This window comes from Triticum urartu, chromosome 7A, assembly GCF_056163025.1.
Source record: "Triticum urartu cultivar PI428250 chromosome 7A, HENAU_Tu73, whole genome shotgun sequence".
Taxonomy (NCBI): Eukaryota; Viridiplantae; Streptophyta; class Magnoliopsida; order Poales; family Poaceae; genus Triticum; species Triticum urartu.
In genome coordinates this window covers 83,865,229-83,881,188 of record NC_141879.1, presented here as the reverse complement: position 1 = coordinate 83,881,188, position 15,960 = coordinate 83,865,229, and the positions used below count along the sequence as shown (strand labels likewise).

Here is a 15,960-nt window from a genome sequence, read left to right as displayed (position 1 = left end):
ACTGCATGGCTGCTCTGAGGATGCTCGCACTTGGTACTACCGCAGATGCCGTTGGTGGGATATGATCAGGATGGGGAGAGCACATGCACGAAGACTCTTGTAAAGTTTGCCCGTGCCGTGGTGCAAGTGTTTGGAGCAAAGTATCTGAGAGAACAAATGCGCAGGAAAAAGAGAAGTTGTTGGCTATTGGAGAGGCCAGAGGGTTTCCAGGAATGCTAAGATCAATTGATTGCATGCATTGGGACCAAAATGCGCAGGACACAGATAAATTGTTGGCTATTGAAGATGCCAGAGGGTTTCCATCCGGATCAATTGATTGCATTCATTGGGAATAGAAGAACCGCCCAAAGGTCTGCGGGGAATGTATCAAGGTCACTCCAAAGAGGCCATCATCATACTAGAAGTAGTGGCATCACATGACTTATTGATTTGACATTCTTTCTTTGAAATGTCGGGTTCTCACACCGACATCAACGTGCTTCAACGATCTCCGGTGTGTAGAATGTATAGAACCTACAATGTTCATTGGTTTGGTCTAACCATTGTGCAGGGTATATATAGAGTACAATATGAGGGAGAGTAGAGGACAAGTCGTATATGGTTTAAACCTATCTTATCTCTAACTCCTAATCTCTAACTAAATATAATTGTACTTCTAACATTCCCCCTCAGTCTTAGCGGGAGTGAAGCGGACGATTATGACTGAATTTGAAGTCTTGCGCTTTCGTCGTCTTCTCCGCTGCACCATCATCAATTGCGTCTCTGATGGGTTGGCACCTAGGGTAGTGACTACGTCCCCTTCTGGTGCCTCCCTTGACTCCTCTATCCCCCCTCCCCCCGTAGTCACAACGGAAGTGACGTGGACACTAGTGACGACACGGATGCTGTTGACTGGAGTTTTTGCTGATGTTTTGTTGTAGACCAAGCGATTAACGTCTATGTTGAGGTAGCCGATCATGGTGATGTAGCCGTGGTCCATGGTGTAGTCGTCGTGGATGATGAAGCCGCACAAATTAAGCCGGAGACGCAAAAAAATGCGCTATGACGGAGCTGCAGATGTGGACAAAATGCACCTTGGGAAAGTCTGAGGGTGCCATCGGCGATGAGTCCACCGGTTTTGCCAAGACCGGAGGTAACCCATGAGCACACATCGATTTTGCCAGAACCATGTGGCCGTGTAGGATCGTCATTATAGGGACACTGTGTCGATGCAGTCATGCCGTCATGGATGACGCGGTCGATGCCGTCGTCATGACGTGGTCATTGCCGTTGTTGAGGTCGTGTCTTGCAGAAAAGTTTATCAGAAAACGTTAGGTGTCCATCTTGTGGACGAGGTGGCGCCGGTGTGTTGACGATGATGATGAAGACTACGTTGATGAAGACCTTGACGATGAAGTGTCGGCGATGGCGTCGCAGCGGCGTGTCGACGATGATGCGTCGCTTGAAGGCGTCCCTCTACGGCGACGAAGTGTTGATGTCGTGCCTTGCCGAAGAAGTACGTTGGCTCGTAGCCTGGCATAGTCGAACAGTTTGATGTCGTTCGGCTCGATGCAGAGGCATCGGTCTAACCGTGCAGTACGGATCGGCGGCGGCGGTCGATGCAGCCATGCAGAAGATGATGTAGCTTGGTGCTGGGATGCAGGGCTCGGTGGAGTCGTCGATCGCCGAGTGCTTTGTGCAGGTGCGGCCGGTGATATGTCGGGAGCCTGCTCGGTGTAGTCGAGCGCCTGCTCGTAGATGCCGAGTCTGCTCGGTGTAGCTGGTCGCGCACTCGTCGATGTTGCAGGAACTCGCTCCTCCCGTGATTCGAGCTGTGCAGTCATGCCGATCCGGGAAAGACGCGCATCTTGTGAAGCAGATGGAGGCGTAGAAGACTCACAGGCTGTTGTACCTCACGTAATGAGGCATCACGCATGCATCTTGTAACCATCCTATCCACCCGCGGTGTCGTTCGTGCGTGTGGCTGGGCAGTTTGGCGATGTAGAGCCCGAGCGTGCATGGTGTTGGTTGTCGTCGCGGCAGGTTGGCTGGGCTCGGTGCAGTCGCACGCATCGACAGGTTGGCTGGGCACGTGGAGTCGAGTCATGCGGAAAATTCGGATCCCTCCCGCAATCACGGCATGTCGTTGTGTTTGAGCGGAGTTGGAGACGGCGCGATTGGTGTGGAGGGCTTGACCGCGTGAGCGCATGGCGCCACTCCACAGAACTGCCTGGGCCACGCATGCGAGCAGTTGCATTGCATCGGCCGGCTGCTCTAGCGCCCGGCCATGCCTGTGTCTTTGGAACGCCAGCGCCCATTCTTGCTCCAGGGCGTACGTACGTGTCCGCCGCGTGCCCAGCGATCTGTCGCTGCTTTTTTGTTGTTGTTGTCGATGGAGTTCTGGATGTCGCTCGCTGGTGTAGTTTGGATCTTGAAGCCGACCACTTGCGGCGGAGCGCAATGGAGATGACCGTGGCACCGTGATCGCCGCTCAATCTTGCACTGATTTTCACCAGAATTTGAGGGTCGTTGAGATTTATTTGTTGCGACTGAAAACTAATCTAGCAGGGAATTGATCTATGGATCTAATGATAGGGAACTCGAAATTGAATCTGAACTACAAGACCGATCTGATCTTTAATTGATCGGCTGCCGCGCCCCCGGGAGAGGAGATTAATCTCCCCGGGGGCGGCGTGCTGCGGAAGTGGTGGGGAGACCTAGGATCAGCGTCGTGAGACTAACCACTCTAATACCATGTAGAAAGTATAGAACCTACAATATTCGTTGCTTTGGTCTAACCCTTGTGCATGGTATATATAGAGTATAATATGAGAGAGAGACTTGGAGTAGAGGACAAGTCCTATATGGTTTAAACCTATCTTATCTCTAACTCCAAATTTCTAACTAGACATAATTATACTTCTAACACGGTGTTCAGGAGGCTTTGCAATAGGGAATCGTCGCCGTGCAACTACACCGTCAACGGCTGTGACTACAACATGGGATACTATCTTGCCGATGGCATCTATCCTCAGTGGGTGGCGTTTGCGAAGACCATATCCGAACCACGAGGCAAGAAACAAAGTCATTTTGCAACAATGCAGGAAGCAGCTAGGAAGAATATGGATAGGGCATTTGGAGTGCTTCAAACTCGTTGGGGAATTATTCGTGGGGCTGCAATGATGTGGGAATCAGAAACTTTGTGGCAGCTCATGACATGTTGTGTTATTTTGCATAATATGATTGTCGAGGATGAGGGTGATGGTGTTGGCCAAACCAATGATTTTGAAGCGCCTGGAGAACCAGTTCAAATCCAGGAAGATCAAGATGCAACTCAGCTTATGAAGTTTCTACAGATGCATCTGAATGTTCGAGATCATCATGTGCACGCGCATCTACTCAGTGATATTATGGAGCATATGTGGACACACACAACAAAAACCAAAGAGTTGATGTTTGAGTTGTGCACTTAAAATACATTATATGTCAACACTGTATTTTCGGTACCAACATTTGTTATTTACGTGTAATATTGGCGTGTATGATTGACGTGCAATGGATTTGAGAGTCCAGATTTGAGATATGTGGATGCCGGGCACGAGATATGAGGGCCTGTCCGGATGCGCACGCGGGCGTGTCCGGACGCGTCAGCGGACGTATAGGGGGTGTATTTGCCAAGTCCGGATGTAGATGCTCTAAGATGGCATCTATCTCAACTAGAGGCTAACGCACGCTTCGCCGTGCCGTTCTTCACTTGTGAAAATAACTTTTTTTTATAGCTATAGATTATTGTGATAAGTTGTTTTGTTTTGAATTTACCTGTGTTGGCTTTGTGTTTTAATTTTGTATTGGTGCTGGTTTTTTTTCATATATCGTGTTGGATTGATGTTGGAGTATTATTTTTTTAAGAGAAGAGAGGAGTTATTTGATATGTGGTTGTGAAGCTTTTGCACATTTTGGCCTTGGTGTCAGCCCGGTGGTGATTGTTTGAGCTTCTTGGGAGTTATTTGTGGCACAACAATAGTTGCATACACCACTTGTAACTACACAAAATACCAATGACGTGCGGTATTAAATGGAACCCACTAACTACATCTTATTAGTGGTGTGCCATGTAAAGGACACGCCACTAGTAGCCAGACCAATCTGTTCATAAGTGAAAAAAAAAACTGAACCAATTACTATTGGTGTGTGGTATAAGAGGCAATCCTCTAGTAAAAAAATTAAGAAATAAAAAGGTGCAATACAAGATTCCTAGAGACAAATGTACTACATATATACTCAGATGAGATTTGTGTAGTATTATACCATGGTGTTTGATATTTTGTAGTATTAATTTGATTTTGATTGGGATGAACTACCACAAGAATTAAATGAACATTCACATCATGCATATATAACTCTAAGCTTACATATTTACATACTATAATGTGGCATTCATTAGTAATTTAGTTACAAAAGCTCATGGATGCAATGCACATGCATCTTACTAGTATATTTGTATGTGAAATATGTGTTTCCTCACTAGCCACTAGCCAGGACTTTTGAGTAGCTGTGTAGCTGGTGCTCCACAGCTAGCAGTTTTTTTGGGGGATTACTTGTATGCTATTATTATCCCACAAACTAAAACTTTACTAAATATTTTCTGCCCATCTCATATTTTATTTAACATTTCCGGTCGCTATACTACCATATAAATTTGGAATATATATTCTTAGTATCTCTCAGCCCGTGGCTAAGGCCGCCGCCTCCAAAAACCCTAGCTTTCTGCCTCCCACCGGCGCCGGCGCCAGCGCTGGTCCATCCCGTCTACGGTGACCCTATGGCCATGGAGGCGGAGTGGATCTCGGCCCTTGCCGGTGGGAGGGCTCCGTTTTTACATCTTTTTTCGAGCTTTGTTAGGGTTTGCGTCCTGCTCAGGAAGACGAGACGGTGGCGGCTCTCTGAAGATGGAATAAAGGTCTCCCCGCCTAGCCCCCGTTCCGGTGATGTGTCTTGCATCGTTGGTGGGCGTGTGGAGTTGTGTCTCCGGCGGATCTGCCTTTGGTGGATTTGCTCGGATCCGTTCGTCGTTCGTCTTCGTTCTTGTGTTTTCAGATTGGATCCTTTTGATCTACACTCTTCATCCGCGGCGGTTGCTATTCTGGTGCGTTGGTTCTACGGGCCTTAGCACGACGACTTCCCGACTGTCTACTACAACAAGGTTTGCCCGGCTCCGGCGATGGAGGGGCGATGACAGCGGCGCGGCTCACTTCAGTGCTTGTAGTCGTCGCTAGGTGGTCTACGGATCTGGATGTAATTTTTATTATTTCTAGTGTTCGTTGTACTACCATGATTGAAGATGAATAGATTGAAAGTTTTTCCCGCAAAAAAAAAGAATAGGTATTTTTAGTCCGTCATGTAATTTTATAAAAAAAAACTCCCTAACAATTTGTACGGTTAATCCGCATTCTGTTTTTGAAGAAAAAATGACTCGCTGCCACATTATTTGGGACTCAGCCTGCAGGAGAAACGCATGGGCTGGGCTGTGACCTTATATAAAAAGGAAAGACATGAGTCTCCATGCTACCCCTAAAAAGAAGAGCCTCGATGCTTACAGCGCCCGCTGGGCTGATCTTATATTAAAAAATACGAGTATGGTTAAAAAAAGAATACAAATACGATCATGTTCTCCTGGATGCGTATACGCCGCCGCTGCCATGAACACGAATGGACTCCTCCTTCCGTCTTCCTTCACCAGACCGTCCTTGTTGGATCAGCTCTCTCTTGGAGGTAGACGAACGAACACAAGAGGATAGCTTTCTAGCCACGTACGCCACCGGCGCTCAAACGCCCTTTTCTCTTTCTGATTAAACTGAACTAACCAACGCTCCAACGGACTAAGATTTTACAGTCGTTTTGTCGCCAACAAAAACATAGCACCCACGCACGCACTAACAGACTGAAACCTACAGCCGGCTTTCTAGCTAACAATACGTAGCGCTCACGGTGTCCATAGTATCCCGGTCTTCCCTCAAACGTGAGCAGCCCGCTCCTCCGCAAGACCTGATGCCATCGTGCTACCGCTGCATCATGCCTACCTCGCCACACGATCGCAGGCTCAGCCACAGTCTGACTCAACCTAGACTCCTACACGCATGCACACACGCATGCGGGCCATACAATGCCTGGACACACACATACACATGCCACGCTTTCGGTGTGCCCGCCATGTCCCGTGTGCACCCGACGCGCCTGACGAGCCCGATCGCACCAGACGCCATGGCTTATTCCAATAGTCCTAACAGAGACGAAGGATGTGTATACGCTGCCGTCGCCACCGTGAACACGAACCGACTCCTCCTCATCTCTGTCTTCCTTCGCCAGGCCGTCCTAGCAAAGACAATGTAGTCATTGTCGTTATGGTTAAGGTCGTAATGGATGTTAGCACTAATCTTGACGTGTGTGGTTCCGTCGGCAGCCGAGTCCCATGGCTGTGACGAGCAGGGCGTCCGGTGGAGCTGCCGAGTCCTGGAGTGCATGGATAAGGTTGTTATCTTGTTGATGCATGTAGCTAGTGGGTTAGTGGCCGGGTCATGTGGTGCATGCGTGCGTGAGTTAGTGGTGTGTGTGGCCACTGGCTTGTGTGCGTTGGTGTGCTATATAAAGTGTACTCGGCTGTGCGGCCAAGTGACAGGGGCCAGAGCAAAATGTAGTCGCGTGTAGCGCTGTGAGTTCCTGTGGTTCGTGGAGCTCGAGTGGTGTAGTCTGTGTGCTAGCTTGTTGTATAAGTGTGGTGTGGCTTGAGTTGTTGCTTGAGGAAAAGGCCGTTGTTGCGGCAGGCGTGTGTGCGGCGGAAAAACACCACCGTGTCCAGTGTTTCCTCTTTCTTCTACCTTCGTTTGTGCGAGTGAGAGGGAGTTCGGCACAGGCGCAAAGAGCAAGCTAGGGCTCAGCACCAACATTTGGTATCATGAGCCTGGTTCATGTTGGGTGTCGTCGCCTTGTCCGAGGGTGCCGGGTGGTGGCGGCGTTCGCCGGCGGCTGCACGGTGAAGCTCCGAGCTCTGTGTCGGCTCGTGGAGGTGCGAGGCGCTGCGGCTGCCATGGCGAACGCGGAGGCGGCATGCGGTGAGTCCACGATGTGTGGTGTGATCGGGCTCGTCGGGCGTGTCGGGTGCGCACAGTACGTGCGGGACGCACTGCTGCGATCGGGCAAGTCGGATGTGCGCGGGACGTGCGGGGCGCCGAAGGACTCCAGGCGTGTGTCACCGACGGCGAAGGAGCACGGCGTATGTCGTTGGAGCTGTGACAGAGCATGGTGTGACCAGCGTCCGTGCGCCACATCAGGTCCGTGATGGTGCGACCAGCGTCGGTGCGTCAGGTCGGATCCGCAGGATGGGTCACGACGAAAATGAGAGCAGCAACGTAAACCTTGATGACAATGAGCGTGCGACGGCTTTGAAGACGAAGAGCGGCGCTGCGTCAGGCGTTCAAGGCAACGTCTAGGCGAGTCAAGATTAAAGGGGGAATGTTAGCACTAATCTTGACGTGCGTGGTTCCGTTGGCAGCCGAGTCCTACGGCTGTGATGAGCGGGGCGTCCGGTGGAGCTGCCGAGTCCTGGAGTGCATGCATAAGGTCGTTATCTAGTTGATGCATGTAGTGTTAGCCCAGAACTACTCGCTAACACTCGAGTATACTGTTAAATGACCGGTGAAAGAGCAAAGTGATGGTACACTCAGACTCTCTAGGCTAGTACGCACACACACACCAGCGAAGCATGCACCGATGGAGCTACACTTGAGAAAAGATACTACTTGAATTGATCGCAGTGGAATGATCTTACATCGATGGAGTGCTCCTTTTATAGGGGATTACAAACCGACTATAGAACGCATGTGCTAACGTCCAGTGCCTAAATGACATCATGACTTACTTTGTAAAGCTTAGCTACTAAGCCACGCCTCCTCTACTGCTTAGGAAATTACTACTGCCGACATGCAGCTACTACTACCTTCTATCACTTCATAGCTAAGTAATAATTACTACTGCCGTTGCATGCAAGCTGTGCCGCTACATGCATGCTGAAGACCATCCGAAGACCAGGTTGACCCAACAATCTCCTCCTCAACCTTGTCGAAGGAGCTTGTTTTCATGATCTCGATCTTCTCGCATGGTTCCTGGAACCAAACTCGACCAAGTGTCTTCTTTGGGATGTCTGCCTTCTCGTGGTTTGGGTAGCCCATACGCCGTGCTCGTCCTTCTTGATCGCGCAGTGCTGCGATCGTCCAGCAGGCTCGTCGAGAATATCCCCCTAGGCGCCGGAACCTGTGTGGAGTGCCAACATTGTTGTCGGCATCGAACAAGTCTGACCGCGCTGTTGGCGGGAACATGAACTGCCCAGAAACCACCTCGCTCGTAGGCGTCAGTGTTGCTGGAGTCGTAGTTCCTGACATCACACTGCCCAGGAACTCCCTTCCTGGGGTCGACGTGTCAGACGTCATGATACCCGGGAACTCCCTTCCCGGGGATGACTTGTCGGACATCGCACTACCCGGTGTGGCTTCTCCCAAGGTAGTGGATTCCTTGTCGCTCTTCCCATCAGACTTGCTTGTCGGGTCTCCCCTAATAGTTGTGAGTCGTGCCTCCCGCACGGACTCGATGGACCCCGAGCGCATTGGGGTCGCGGCATAGCTGACCAGAGAGTGTTGTGCCTCCTGCATGGACTTAATGGTTGCCATAGTCTCGGTCGAGGCCTTGCCGCCCCATGTCTGTCTCTCATTGCCTCCCAGTTGAGGCTTGTCGAAGAGTGTCGTGTCACCCACACGGGCTTGCAGAACCCCGAGAACCTGGTTGTCGGGGTGTGGTCGACCTGAGAGTGTCGTGCCTCTTGCATGGGCTCACTGGTTGCCAGCATCATGGTCGGGACGCGGCCCACTAGATGCGTCGTTGCCGTGCCTCGTGACACGGGCTTGTCGGGTCCCAAGGATGTCGGGTACGCCTTTGTCGTGCCAACTTGCACGTGCTTGACCAGCGTCACAGGGGACGTGGTTGCCGGGGCGTGGCTCCCCCACACCCGGGTCTTCATCTCCTCCCAATCGTAGTCTCCCGAGAACATTGTTGTCGGGGAGAGCGCTCCCGATGTCGGGAGGGGATTACTTGAAGAGCTCCATGCCTCCCGCACGGACTTAACGGTTGTCGGCACCGTGGTCGCCGGAGGTGCTACACCCTCCTGCACGGCTTCGATGCTTGTCGGGACCATGGTCACCGGAGGCGCTGCGCCCTCCTGCATGGTCTCGACGCAAGCCATCATCATTGCTGGCCCACCGTCCTCTTCAGCCTCGACGAGGTTCGCCGCAGCCGCGGCATCCTTGTCAACCATCCTCTTGTGGCACTCACGGGCCCAGTGGCCCTTGATGCTGCAATATCGGCACTTGTCCCGGTCATCGTTACCGGCACCTCGTCCGGTTCCGCCCTGGGTGCGACCGCCGCCTCTGTCGGTGCCGCCTCCACTGCTCTGGGCACCGCCACCACGTCCTTAACGCTTCCTCGCCTCCCACTTCTTCGAGAATAGGAGTTGTCCGCCGCCGAAGCTCTCGCGGCCGTCGTCAAAGCGGTCCTCGATCACCCGCAACCGGCCCGTGAGCTCCTCGATGGAGAGCTCACTCAGGTCAAGCAAGGTCTCGATGGAGACCGCTACCTGAGCGAAGCGAGGTGGCACGACGCGGAGAAATTTACGCACGACTCTCGCATCGTCCATGGTGTCGCCGAGCGCTCGGAGTTGTGACGCAACGCTGGAGATCCGCATGGCGAAGTTGTCGACGAGCTCGCCCTCCTTGAAGGCGATGTTCTCGAAGTCCGCCCGCAGCTTTTGCGCGTTCGCCTCGCGCACGCGGTTGCTGCCGAGGTGCTGGGTACGGACGGCTTCCCACGCCTCCTTGGCGCTTGCCTTCGCCGCGTGCATGCCGTGCATCTCCGGCGGCGTGGCGCGCATGAGGGCCGCCACGGCTTTCCTGTCCTCCTTTCTCTCGACCAGGTCATCCTCCATGGGAGCCCAGAGGCTCGCCGCATGAAGGTTGCACTCCATGATCAATGCCCACTCACTGTAGTTTGAGCGCATGAGCGTCGGGAAGGTGATGGGCACACTACCGCTGATTGCGGTCTCGCGCACGATCTCCCTAACCACGACCTCACCGCGATGGCCGCGCCTGGATCGGCTGCGCCCTCGCCGCTCCTCCGGAGCCGGCGACTGGGAGCCGTCCTGTGATGGCCGCAACTGGGAACCACCCGAGATGGTGCGCTGCTGCACTCCTTTTGCACCAGGCATGGCTACTGCAACCTGAGGCTCTGATGCCAATTGTTAGCCAGAACTACTCGCTAGCACTCGAGTATACTGATAAATGACCGGTGAAAGAGCAATGTGATGGTACGCTCAGGCTCTCTAGGCTAGTACACACACACACACCAGCGAAGCATGCACCGATGGAGCTACACTTGAGAAAAGATACTACTTGAATTGACCGGAGTGGAATGATCTTACATCGATGGAGTAGTGCTCCTTTTATAGGGGATTACAAACCGACTATAGAACGCATGTGCTAACGTCCAGTGCCTAAATGACATCATGACTTACTTTGTAAAGCTTAGCTACTAAGCCACGCCTCCTCTACTGCTTAGGAAATTACTACTGCCGACATGCAGCTACTACTACCTTCTATCACTTCATAGCTAAGTAATAACTACTACTGCCGTTGCATGCAAGTTGTGCCGCTACATGCATGCTGATGACCATCCGAAGACCAGGTTGACCCAACAATCTCCTCCTCAACCTTGTCGAAGGAGCTTGTTTCCATGATCCCGATCTTCTCGCATGGTTCCTGGAACCAAACTCGACCAAGTGTCTTCTTTGGGATGTCTGCCTTCTCGTGGTTTGGGTAGCCCGTACGCCGTGCTCGTCCTTCTTGATCGCGCAGTGCTGCGATCGTCCCGCAAGCTCGTCGAGAATATCCCCCTAGGCGTCGGAACCTGTGTGGAGTGCCAACATTGTTGTCGGCATCGAACAAGTCTGACCGCGCTGTTGGCGGGAACATGAACTGCCCAGAAACCACCTCGCTCGTAGGCGTCAGTGTTGCTGGAGTCGTAGTTCCTGACATCACACTGCCCAGGAACTCCCTTCCTGGGGTCGACGTGTCAGACGTCATGATACCCGGGAACTCCCTTCCCGGGGATGACTTGTCGGACATCGCACTACCCGGTGTGGCTTCTCCCAAGGTAGTGGATTCCTTGTCGCTCTTCCCATCAGACTTGCTTGTCGGGTCTCCCCTAATAGTTGTGAGTCGTGCCTCCCGCACGGACTCGATGGACCCCGAGCGCATTGGGGTCGCGGCATAGCTGACCAGAGAGTGTTGTGCCTCCTGCATGGACTTAATGGTCGCCATAGTCTCGGTCGAGGCCTTGCCGCCCCATGTCTGTCTCTCATTGCCTCCCAGTTGAGGCTTGTCGAAGAGTGCCGTGTCACCCACACGGGCTTGCAGAACCCCGAGAACCTGGTTGTCGGGGTGTGGTCGACCTGAGAGTGTCGTGCCTCTTGCATGGGCTCACTGGTTGCCAGCATCATGGTCGGGACATGTCCCACTAGATGCGTCGTTGCCGTGCCTCCTGACACGGGCTTGTCTGGTCCCAAGGATGTCGGGTACGCCTTTGTCGTGCCAACTTGCACGTGCTTGACCAGCGTCGCAGGGGACGTGGTTGCCGGGGCGTGGCTCCCCCACACCCGGGTCTTCATCTCCTCCCAATCGTAGTCTCCCGAGAACATTGTTGTCGGGGAGAGCGCTCCCGATGTCGGGAGGGGATTACTTGAAGAGCTCCATGCCTCCCGCACGGACTTAACGGTTGTCGGCACCATGGTCGCCGGAGGTGCTACACCCTCCTGCACGGCTTCGATGCTTGTCGGGACCATGGTCACCGGAGGCGCTGCGCCCTCCTGCATGGTCTCGACGCAAGCCATCATCATTGCTGGCCCACCGTCCTCTTCAGCCTCGACGAGGTTCGCCGCAGCCACGGCATCCTCGTCAGCCATCCTCTTGCGGCACTCACGGGCCCAGTGGCCCTTGATGCTGCAATATCGGCACTTGTCCCGGTCGTCGTTGCCGGCACCTCATCCGGCTCCGCCCTGGGTGCGACCGCCGCCTCTGTCGGTGCCGCCTCCACTGCTCTGGGCACCGCCACCACGTCCTTAACGCTTCCTCGCCTCCCACTTCTTCGAGAATAGGAGTTGTTCGCCGCCGAAGCTCTCGCGGCCGTCATCAAAGCGGTCCTCGATCACCCGCAACCGGCCCGTGAGCTCCTCAATGGAGAGCTCACTCAGGTCAAGCAAGGTCTCGATGGAGACCGCTACCTGAGCGAAGCGAGGTGGCACGACGAAGAGAAATTTCCGCACGACTCTCGCATCGTCCATGGTGTCGCCGAGCGCTCGGAGTTGTGACGCAACACTGGAGATCCACATGGCGAAGTTGTCGACGAGCTCGCCCTCCTTGAAGGCGATGTTCTCGAAGTCCGCCCGCAGCTTTTGCGCGTTCGGCTCGCGCACGCGGTTGCTGCCGAGGCGCTGGGTACGGATGGCTTCCCACGCCTCCTTGGCGCTTGCCTTCGCCGCGAGCATGCCGTGCATCTCCAGCGGCGTGGCGCGCATGAGGGCCGCCACGGCTTTCCTGTCCTCCTTTCTCTCGACCAGGTCGTCCTCCATGGGAGCCTAGAGGCTCGCCGCATGAAGGTTGCACTCCATGATCAACGCCCACTCGCTGTAGTTTGAGCGCGTGAGCATCGGGAAGGTGATGGGCACGCTACCGCTGATTGCGGTCTCGCGCACGATCTCCCTAACCACGACCTCACCGCGATGGCCGCGCCTGGACCGGCTGTGCCCTCGCCGCTCCTCCAGAGCCGGCGACTGGGAGCCGTCCTGTGATGGCCGCGACTGGGAACCACCCGAGATGGTGCGCTGCTGCACTCCTTTTGCACCGGCCATGGCTACTGCAACCTGAGGCTCTGATGCCAATTGTTAGCCCGAACTACTCGCTAGCACTCGAGTATACTGATAAATGACCGGTAAAGAGCAAAGTGATGGTACGCTCAGGCTCTCTAGGCTAGTACACACACACACACCAGCGAAGCATGCACCGATGGAGCTACACTTGAGAAAAGATACTACTTGAATTGATCGGAGTGGAATGATCTTACATCGATGGAGTAGTGCTCCTTTTATAGGGGATTACAAACCGACTATAGAACGCATGTGCTAACGTCCAGTGCCTAAATGACATCATGACTTACTTCGTAAAGCTTAGCTACTAAGCCACGCCTCCTCTACTGCTTAGGAAATTACTACTGCCGACATGCAGCTACTACTACCTTCTATCACTTCATAGCTAAGTAATAACTACTACTGCCATTGCATGCAAGTTGTGCCGCTACATGCATGCTGAAGACCATCCGAAGACCAGGTTGACCCAACAATCTCCTCCTCAACCTTGTCGAAGGAGCTTGTTTCCATGATCCCGATCTTCTCGCTTGGTTCCTGGAACCAAACTCGACCAAGTGTCTTCTTTGGGATGTCTGCCTTCTCGTGGTTTGGGTAGCCCGTACGCCGTGCTCGTCCTTCTTGATCGCGCAGTGCTGCGATCGTCTTGCAGGCTCGTCGAGAATATCCCCCTAGGCGTCGGAACCTGTGTGGAGTGCCAACATTGTTGTCGGCATCGAACAAGTCTGACCGCGCTGTTGGCGGGAACATGAACTGCCCAGAAACCACCTCGCTCGTAGGCGTCAGTGTTGCTGGAATCGTAGTTCCTGACATCACACTGCCCAGGAACTCCCTTCCTGGGGTCGACGTGTCAGACGTCATGATACCCGGGAACTCCCTTCCCGGGGATGACTTGTCGGACATCGCACTACCCGGTGTGGCTTCTCCCAAGGTAGTGGATTCCTTGTCGCTCTTCCCATCAGACTTGCTTGTCGGGTCTCCCCTAATAGTTGTGAGTCGTGCCTCCCGCACGGACTCGATGGACCCCGAGCGCATTGGGGTCGCGGCATAGCTGACCAGAGAGTGTTGTGCCTCCTGCATGGACTTAATGGTCGCCATAGTCTCGGTCGAGGCCTTGCCGCCCCATGTCTGTCTCTCATTGCCTCCCAGTTGAGGCTTGTCGAAGAGTGTCGTGTCACCCACACGGGCTTGCAGAACCCCGAGAACCTGGTTGTCGGGGTGTGGTCGACCTGAGAGTGTCGTGCCTCTTGCATGGGCTCACTGGTTGCCAGCATCATGGTCGGGACGCGGCCCACTAGATGCGTCGTTGCCGTGCCTCGTGACACGGGCTTGTCGGGTCCCAAGGATGTCGGGTACGCCTTTGTCGTGCCAACTTGCACGTGCTTGACCAGCGTCACAGGGGACGTGGTTGCCGGGGCGTGGCTCCCCCACACCCGGGTCTTCATCTCCTCCCAATCGTAGTCTCCCGAGAACATTGTTGTCGGGGAGAGCGCTCCCGATGTCGGGAGGGGATTACTTGAAGAGCTCCATGCCTCCCGCACGGACTTAACGGTTGTTTGCACCGTGGTCGCCGGAGGTGCTACACCCTCCTGCACGGCTTCGATGCTTGTCGGGACCATGGTCACCGGAGGCGCTGCGCCCTCCTGCATGGTCTCGACGCAAGCCATCATCATTGCTGGCCCACCGTCCTCTTCAGCATCGACGAGGTTCGCCGCAGCCGCGGCATCCTTGTCAACCATCCTCTTGTGGCACTCACGGGCCCAGTGGCCCTTGATGCTGCAATATCGGCACTTGTCCCGGTCATCGTTACCGGCACCTCGTCCGGTTCCGCCCTGGGTGCGACCGCCGCCTCTGTCGGTGCCGCCTCCACTGCTCTGGGCACCGCCACCACGTCCTTAACGCTTCCTCGCCTCCCACTTCTTCGAGAATAGGAGTTGTCCGCCGCCGAAGCTCTCGCGGCCGTCGTCAAAGCGGTCCTCGATCACCCGCAACCGGCCCGTGAGCTCCTCGATGGAGAGCTCACTCAGGTCAAGCAAGGTCTCGATGGAGACCGCTACCTGAGCGAAGCGAGGTGGCACGACGCGGAGAAATTTCCGCACGACTCTCGCATCGTCCATGGTGTCGCCGAGCGCTCGGAGTTGTGACGCAACGCTGGAGATCCGCATGGCGAAGTTGTCGACGAGCTCGCCCTCCTTGAAGGCGATGTTCTCGAAGTCCGCCCGCAGCTTTTGCGCGTTCGCCTCGCGCACGCGGTTGCTGCCGAGGTGCTGGGTACGGACGGCTTCCCACGCCTCCTTGGCGCTTGCCTTCGCCGCATGCATGCCGTGCATCTCCGGCGGCGTGGCGCGCATGAGGGCCGCCACGGCTTTCCTGTCCTCCTTTCTCTCGACCAGGTCATCCTCCATGGGAGCCCAGAGGCTCGCCGCATGAAGGTTGCACTCCATGATCAATGCCCACTCACTGTAGTTTGAGCGCATGAGCGTCGGGAAGGTGATGGGCACACTACCGCTGATTGCGGTCTCGCGCACGATCTCCCTAACCACGACCTCACCGCGATGGCCGCGCCTGGATCGGCTGCGCCCTCGCCGCTCCTCCGGAGCCGGCGACTGGGAGCCGTCCTGTGATGGCCGCAACTGGGAACCACCCGAGATGGTGCGCTGCTGCACTCCTTTTGCACCAGGCATGGCTACTGCAACCTGAGGCTCTGATGCCAATTGTTAGCCAGAACTACTCGCTAGCACTCGAGTATACTGATAAATGACCGGTGAAAGAGCAATGTGATGGTACGCTCAGGCTCTCTAGGCTAGTACACACACACACACCAGCGAAGCATGCACCGATGGAGCTACACTTGAGAAAAGATACTACTTGAATTGACCGGAGTGGAATGATCTTACATCGATGGAGTAGTGCTCCTTTTATAGGGGATTACAAACCGACTATAGAACGCATGTGCTAACGTCCAG

The 15,960-nt window shown here is 54.5% G+C and overlaps 3 pseudogenes; all 3 read right to left on the bottom strand.

The window, feature by feature from the left end:
• Positions 1-8,003: 8,003 nt before the first annotated feature.
• Positions 8,004-10,285, bottom strand: LOC147958056 (uncharacterized; annotated as a pseudogene).
• A 156-nt stretch (positions 10,286-10,441) lies between these two features.
• On the bottom strand, positions 10,442-13,016 carry LOC147958055 (uncharacterized; annotated as a pseudogene).
• A 380-nt stretch (positions 13,017-13,396) lies between these two features.
• LOC147958054 (uncharacterized) lies at positions 13,397-15,678 on the bottom strand (annotated as a pseudogene).
• Between the last annotated feature and the right edge of the window lie 282 nt (positions 15,679-15,960).